Here is an 8,118-nt window from a genome sequence, read left to right as displayed (position 1 = left end):
AGGAACAAGCTTTTCAGAAAATGGATACCTTGTTTGACGCTGCTCTCTTGAGTGTTCTTGGTGAGAACATAGTTGATAATTGTGCGTGAATTGATAATCGAAAAGATTGTTGGGATGCACTCGAGGCCAAGATTAGGGTCACGGATGCTGGCACTGAGTTGTACATCATGGAACAATTTTATGACTACAGGATGACTGAAGAGCGCTCCGTGGTTGACAAGCTCACGAGATACAGTCATTTGCTAGAGAACTTGAGCACTTCAATTGTACGCTACCGAACAAGTTTGTTGTCGGCGGCATCAACACTAAACTAACTCCTTCATGGAGGAACTTTTCTACCTTACTAAAGCATAAGAGGTAGGAGTTTTCTGTTTGGGGTCTCAGTGGTACTCTTGATGTGGAAGAAAAGGCGAGAGCAAAAGACACATGTGCTTGAGGTATTGAGCGAGGATCTAGTGCCAATCTGGTACAGAAGAAAAACTTCCAGCCCCACAATTTCAAGAACAAGGTCAGGTTTGATGGTAAAGCAAAGTCGATGGGAAGAACAAGGTTGTACAGCACACCAACTTCAAGAAGAAGAATGACAAGAAGAAAGGTGTTTGTCATTCGTGCGGAGATCCTGATCATTGGGCACCTAACTCCCTAACCGTTATGACAAGCGTCAACATGGGAAAGGAGGCAAGACCGCTAATGTTGTCATTGGTGACACTGACATGAAGGATTCTAGGTATGGTATATTTCCCACTATTCTTTCAGTATGTCATTTCCCCGATTGGTTGATTGACACGGGTGCTAATGTGCATGTATGCGGTGATATTTCCATGTTCTCGTCTTATCAGACCGCACGGACTTCCACCATGCTGATGGGCAGCGGTTCAAGTGCTTCTGTTCATGGTGTTGGCACGGTCGATCTGAAGTTTACTTCGGGGGATGGTCGTGCAGCTGAAGAACGTGCATTATGTCCCCTCCGTCAATAAAAATCTTGTTAGCAATCTCTTCTGTGTAGAGATGGCTACAAGCTTGTCTTTGAGTCAAATAAATTTGTAATATCCAAGTATGGAACTTTTGTTGGTAAAGGCTATGAGTCAGGAGGCCTGTTCCATTTATCCTTGGTAGATGTTTGCAATAAAGTTGTTAATCATGTTTGCAACAATAGTGAATCAAATGTGTGGCATTCACGTCTCTGTCATGTTAATTTTGATTGCATGTCGTGACTAGCCAAATTGAACTTACTACCTAGTTTAACCAATGTCAAGGGATCTAAGTGTCAAGTTTGTGCGCAAGCTAAACAACCTCGTAAGTCTCACACGACTACCGAAATGAGAAATCTTGCACCACTAGAGCTCATACATTTTTTTACCATGAAAACTACAGGACTTGGCCCCACAACATTTTATTATATAAAAAAGAGCATACAAAGTCATATATACAAGTCCACAAGGGCTGGAAAAAGAATAAAACAGAGATAAGAAAGGAAAAAAGCTGAGCTACATGGAAGGGGAAAGCAAAACTTCCTCAAGGTGGCAGGAAAGCAATCCAATGAATAAGTTCCTCCTTGTGTCTTGATTTTATCATGTGTGCCATCAAGGAGATATCATGAATGAATCCAGCCTTCCATCTACCAAAAGATGGTCTTATCTTTCTGAAGATTTTATCATTCCTAACCATCCAGATATTCCACCAGGTTAGAAAGACCACTTCTGCAAAGAAAGGCTTAGCAAACTCCTTCCTCGCATGATCTGCCAACTCCACCATATCAGTGCCGGAAGACCAATCAATCTGCAGGTAATTCAGATCTATGTGAAATGAATGGTATTTTGACAAAAGGTGGAAAGAAATATTTCATGACATTAATTGATGACTCCACTAGATACTGCCAAGTCTATCTTCCGAAATCTAAGGATGAGACTTTGAACTATTTCAAGATCTATAAAGCTGAAGCAGAAAACCAACTTGGTCAAAAGACCAAGAGGCTCAAGTCCGATCGTGGTGGAGAGTATTTCTCAAATGAATTTATTTCCTTCTATGCGGAACATGGTATAATCCATGAGAGGACGCCTTGATACGTCCATTTTGCATCATGCTTTCATGTTGATATTTATTGCTTTTTGGGCTGTTATTTCACTTCACGGTACAATACTTATGCCTTTTCTCTCTTATTTTGCAAGGTTTGCATGAAGAGGGAGAATGGTGGCAACTTGAATTCTGGCCTGAAAGTGGAGCAAGTTGGAGACACCTATTCTGCGCAACTCCAAACGCCGTAAAAATCAATGATGATTTTTTTATGGATTTATAAAAAATACTAGGCCGAAGAAGCGCCACAGGAGCGCCAGCAGGTGGTCACAAGCCTGCTTGGCGCGGCCACCCCTGGCCGCGCCAAGGGGGCTTGTGGGCAGCCTGCTGGCCCACTGGCCCCCTCTTCTGCTATATGAAGGGTTTCGTCTAGAAAAAAATCAGGGAGGAGCCTTTTCGTGGATTCGCCGCCGCCATGAGACGGAACTTGAGCAGAACCAATCTAGAGCTCCGGCAGGACGATCCTGCCGGGGAAACTTCCCTCCCAGAGGGGGAAATCGTCGCCATCGTCATCACCAACACTCCTCTCATCGGAGGGGACTCGTCACCATCAACATCTTCATCAACACCACCTCATCTCCAAACCCTAGTTCATCACTTGTAACCAATCTCCGTCTCGCGATTCCGATTGGTACTTGTAAGGTTGCTAGTAGTGTTGATTACTCCTTGTAGTTGATGCTAGTTGGATTACTTGGTGGAAGAGTTCATGTTCAGATCCTTGATGCTACTCATTACCTCTCTGGTCATGAATATGATTATGCTTTGTGAGTAGTTACTTTTGTTCCTCGGGACATGGGATAAGTCATGCTAATAGTAGTCATGTGAATTTGGTATTCGTTCGATATTTTGATGTGTTGTATGTTGTTTTTCCTCTAGTGGTGTTATGTGAATGTCGACTACATAACACTTCACCATTTTTTGGGCCTAGAGGAAGGCATTGGGAAGTAGTAAGTAGATGATGGGTTGCTAGAGTGATAGAAGCTTAAACCCTAGTTAATGCGTTGCTTCGTAAGGGGCTGATTTGGATCCACTAGTTTAATGATATGGTTAGACTTTGTCTTAATTCTTCTTTCGTAGTTGCGGATGCTTGCGAGAGGGGTTAATCATAAGTGGGATCCTTGTCCAAGTAAGGGCAGTACCCAAGCGCTGGTCCACCCACATATCAAACTATCAAAGTAACGAACGCGAATCATATGAACATGATGAAAACTAGCATGACAGAAATTCCCGTGTGTCCTCGGGAGCGTTTTTCGTCCTATAAGACTTTGTCCAGGCTTGTACCTTGCTACAAAAGGGATTGGGCCACTTTGCTGCACCATTGCTACTATTGTTACTTGTTGCTCGCTACGAATCATGTCACCACACAACTACTTGTTACCGACAATTTCAGTGCTTGTAGATATTTCCTTGCTGAAAACCACTTGTTAGATCCTTCTGCTCCTCGTTGGGTTCGACACTCTTACTTATCGAAAGGACTATGATTGATCCCCTATACTTTTGGGTCATCAAGAATCTTTTCTGGCGCCGTTGCCGGGGAGTGAAGCGCCTTTGGTAAGTGGAACTTGGTAAGGAAACATTCATATAGTGTGCTGAAATTTATTGTCACTTGTCACTATGGAAACTAATCCTTTGAGGGGCTTGTTCGGGGTATCTTCACCTCGAACGAAAGCACAAAGAGTTGCTGCTCAACCTGCTGCACCTACTAAAAATGTTTGCTTTGAATTTCCTTCGGGTATGCTTGAGAAACTGCTGGCTAATCCTTTTACAGGAGATGGAGCATCACATCCAGACTTGCATCTAATCTATGTAGATGAAGTTTGTGGTTTATATAAGCTTGCAGGTTTGCCCGAGGATGAGGTCAAGAAGAGGGTCTTTCCTTTATCTTTGAAGGATAAGGCGTTGACATGGTATAGGCTATGTGATGATACTAGATCATGGGACTACAATCGGTTGAAATTGGAATTTCATTAAAAGTTTTATCCTATGCATTTAGTACATCGTGATCGGAATTATATTTATAATTTTTGGCCTCGTGACAGAGAAAGCATCGCTCAAGCTTGGGGGAGGCTTAAATCAATGTTATATTCATGCCCCAATCATGAGCTCTCGAGAGAAATTATCATTCAGAACTTCTATGCTCGGCTTTCTCATGATGATTGCACCATGCTTGACACTTCTTGTACCGGTTCTTTTATGAAGAGAGATATTGACTTCAAATGGAATTTATTGGAGATAATTAAACGCAACTCTGAAGATTGGGAGCTTGAAGAAGGTAAGGAGTCAGGTATGAATTTCAAGTTTGATTGCGTTAAATCCTTTGTTGAAACAAATACCTTTAGTGATTTTAGCGCTAATGGACTTGACTGTGAGATGGTAGCTTCATTGTGTGAATATTTTGCTGCTCATATTGATCTCCCCAAAGAGAAGTGGTTTAAATATCATCCTCCTTTAGAAGTCAATCTAGTTAAACCCAATCCAGTTGAAGAGAAGGTCATTGCCTATAATGATCCTATTGTTCCTAGTGCTTACATTGAGAAACCACCTTTCCCTGTTAGGATGAAGGATCATTCTAAAGCTTCAACTGTGATATGTAGAGGCTACATTAGAACACCTACACCCACTGTGAAAATTAGAGTTGAACCTAGCATTGCTATTATCAAAGATCTTCTATCTGAAGATATTAAGGGACATAATATTCACTTGTGTGAAGATGCTGCTAGAATTGCTAAACCTCACGCTAGAGACAAACATAGGCTTGTTGTTGGCATGCGCGTTGTTTCTGTTAAGATAGGAGATCATTGTTATCATGGCTTATGTGACGTGGGTGCTAGTGTTAGTGCAATACCTCAATCCTTATATGATGAAATCAAAGATGAGATTGCACCTGTTGAGATAGAGCCTATTGATGTCACTATTCAACTTGCCAATAGAGATACTATCTGCCGTGTGGGAATTGTTAGGGATGTTGAAGTCTTGTATGGTAAAACGAAGTATCCTGCTGATTTCCTCGTTCTTGCTACCGCACAAGATAGCTTTTGTCCCATCATATTTGGCAGACCTTTTCTCAATATTGTCAATGCTCATATTGACTGTGAGAAGCAAACTGTCACTATTGGCTTCGAAGGTGTGTCACATGAGTTCAATTTCTCCAAGTTTGGTAGACAATCTCATGAAAAAGAGTTGTCTAGTAAGGATGAAATTATTGCTCTAGCTTCTATTGATGTGCCTCCTACTGATCCTTTAGAGCAATACTTGATTGAGCATGAAAATGATATGCATATGGATGAAAGGAAAGAGATAGATAGAGTTATCTTTGAACAACATCCTATCCTTAAGAATAATTTGCCTGTTGAACTGCTTGGAGATCCACCCCCACCAAAGGGTAATCCTGTGTTCGAGCTTAAACAGTTGCCTGATACTCTTAAGTATGCTTATCTTGATGAAAAAGAGATATATCCTGTCATAATTAGTGCTAGCCTCTCAGAGCATGAAGAAAAGAAGTTACTATAAACTCTGAGGAACCACCGTGCTGCTATTAGATATACTCTTGATGATCTCAAGGGCATTAGTCCCACTCTATGCTAGCACAAGATTTAAACTGATCCTGATTACAAACCAGTTGTTGATCATCAAAGGAGATTAAATCCTAAGATGAAATAAGTAGTGAGAAAAGAAATACTAAAGCTCCTGGAAGCAGGTATTATCTATCATGTTGCTCACAGCGATTGGGCGAGTCCGGTGCATTGCATCCCTAAGAAGGGAGGTATTACCGTTGTCCCTAATGATAAGGATGAATTGATCCCACAGAGGATTATTACTGGCTATAGGATGCTGATCGATTTTAGGAAATTGAATAAAGCCACTAGGAAAGATCATTACCCTTTTCCTTTTATTGACCAAATGCTAGAAAGGCTGTCTAAACACACACACTTCTGCTTTTTAGATGGTTATTCTGGTTTTTCCTAAATACCAGTTGCACAATCTGATCAGGAGAAAACCACTTTCACCTGCCCTTTCGGTACCTTTGCTTATAGACGTATGCCTTTTGGCTTATGTAATGCACCTGCCACCTTTCAAAGATGTATGATGGCTATATTCTTTGACTTTTGTGAAAAGATTGTTGAGGTTTTCATGGATGACTTCTCCGTTTACGGGTCTTCCTTTGATGATTGCCTCGGCAACCTTGATCGAGTCTTGCAGAGATGTAAAGACACCAATCTTGTCTTGAATTGGGAGAAGTACCACTTTATGGTTAATGAAGGCATCATCTTAGGACATAAAAAATTTGAAAGAGGTATTGAAGTCGATAAGGCTAAGGTTGATGCGATCGAGAAAATGCCATACCCCACAGATATCAAAGGTATAAGAAGTTTCCTTGGTCATGCTGGTTTCTATAGAAGGTTCATTAAAGACTTCTCTAAGATTTCTAGGCCTCTTACCAATCTCTTGCAAAAGGATATTCCTTTTGTATTTGGCGATGATTGTGAGGAAGCCTTCGAAATACTTAAGAGGGCTTTGATAACTGCACCTATTGTTCAACCACCTGATTGGAACTTGCCTTTTGAAATCATGTGTGATGCTAGTGATTATGCTATTGGTGCTCTTCTAGGGCAAAGAGTTGATAATAAGTTGAATGTTATTCACTATGCTAGTAAAACTCTAGACAGTGCCCAAAGAAACTATAACACTACGGAAAAGGAGTTTTTAGTAGTCGTGTTTGCATGTGAAAAGTTCAGGTCTTACATAGTTGATTCCAAAGTCATTATTCACACTGATCATGCTGCTATTAAGTACCTCATGGAGAAGAAGGGCGTTAAACCTAGACTTATCAGATGGGTTCTCTTGCTACAAGAGTTTGATTTGCACGTCATCGACAGGAAGGGTGCCGATAACCCCGTAGCAGATAACTTGTCTAGGCTGGAGAACGTTCTTGATGACCCACAACCTATTGATGACAGCTTTCCCGATGAGCAACTGAATGTCATCAGTACTTCCCGTAGTGCACCGTGGTATGCTGATTATGCAAACTATATCGTTGCCAAATATATACCACCTAGTTTCACATACCAGCAAAAGAAGAAATTCTTCTTTGACTTGACACATTACTTTTGGGATGATCCTCACCTATATAAGGAAGGAGTAGATGATGTTATTACACGTTGTGTACCTGAGCATGAACAGGGACAGATCCTACAGAAGTGTCACTCCGAGGCCTACGGAGAACACCGTGCGGGAGATAGAACTGCACACAAGGTATTGCAATCAGGTTTCTATTGGCCCACTCTCTTCAAGGATGCCCGTAAGTTTGTCTTGTCTTGTGACGAATGCCAAAGAGTAGGTAATATCGGTAAACGTCAGGAAATGCCTATGAACTATTCACTTGTTATTGAACCTTTTGATGTTTGGGGTTTTGATTATATGGGACCTTTTCCAAAATCCAACGGGTATACTCATATCCTAGTTGTTGTTGATTACGTCACTAAGTGGGTAGAAGCTATCCCCACTAGTAGTGTTGATCACAACACATCCATCAGGATGCTTAAAGAATTTATCTTCCCTAGATGTGGAGTCCCTAGATATCTAATGACCGACGGTGGTTCACATTTCATTCATGGTGCTTTCTGTAAAACGCTTGCTAAGTACGATGTCAACCATAGAATTGCGTCTCCCTATCACCCTCAGTCCAGTGGTCAAGTAGAGCTAAGCAACAGAGAGATTAAATTAATTATGCAAAAGACTGTCAACGGGTCTAGAAAGAATTGGTCTAAGAAGCTCGATGATGCACTGTGGGCTTATAGAACTACTTATAAGAATCCCATGGGCATGTCTCCGTACAAAATGGTGTACGATAAAGCATGTCATTTACCTCTTGAGCTAGAGCATAAAGCCTATTGGGCATTCAAAGAGCTCAACTTTGGTTTCAAACTTGCTGGTGAGAAGAGATTATTTGACATTAGCTCGCTTGATGAATGGAGAACTCAGGCATATGAGAATGCCAAGTTGTTCAAAGAGAAGGTTAAGAGGTGGCATGATAAGAGGATACAA

The sequence above is a fragment of the Hordeum vulgare genome, chromosome 3H (genome assembly GCF_904849725.1).
Source record: "Hordeum vulgare subsp. vulgare chromosome 3H, MorexV3_pseudomolecules_assembly, whole genome shotgun sequence".
Taxonomy (NCBI): Eukaryota; Viridiplantae; Streptophyta; class Magnoliopsida; order Poales; family Poaceae; genus Hordeum; species Hordeum vulgare.
The sequence above is the reverse complement of the archived record's forward strand: the minus strand, read 5'-3'. Positions refer to the sequence as shown.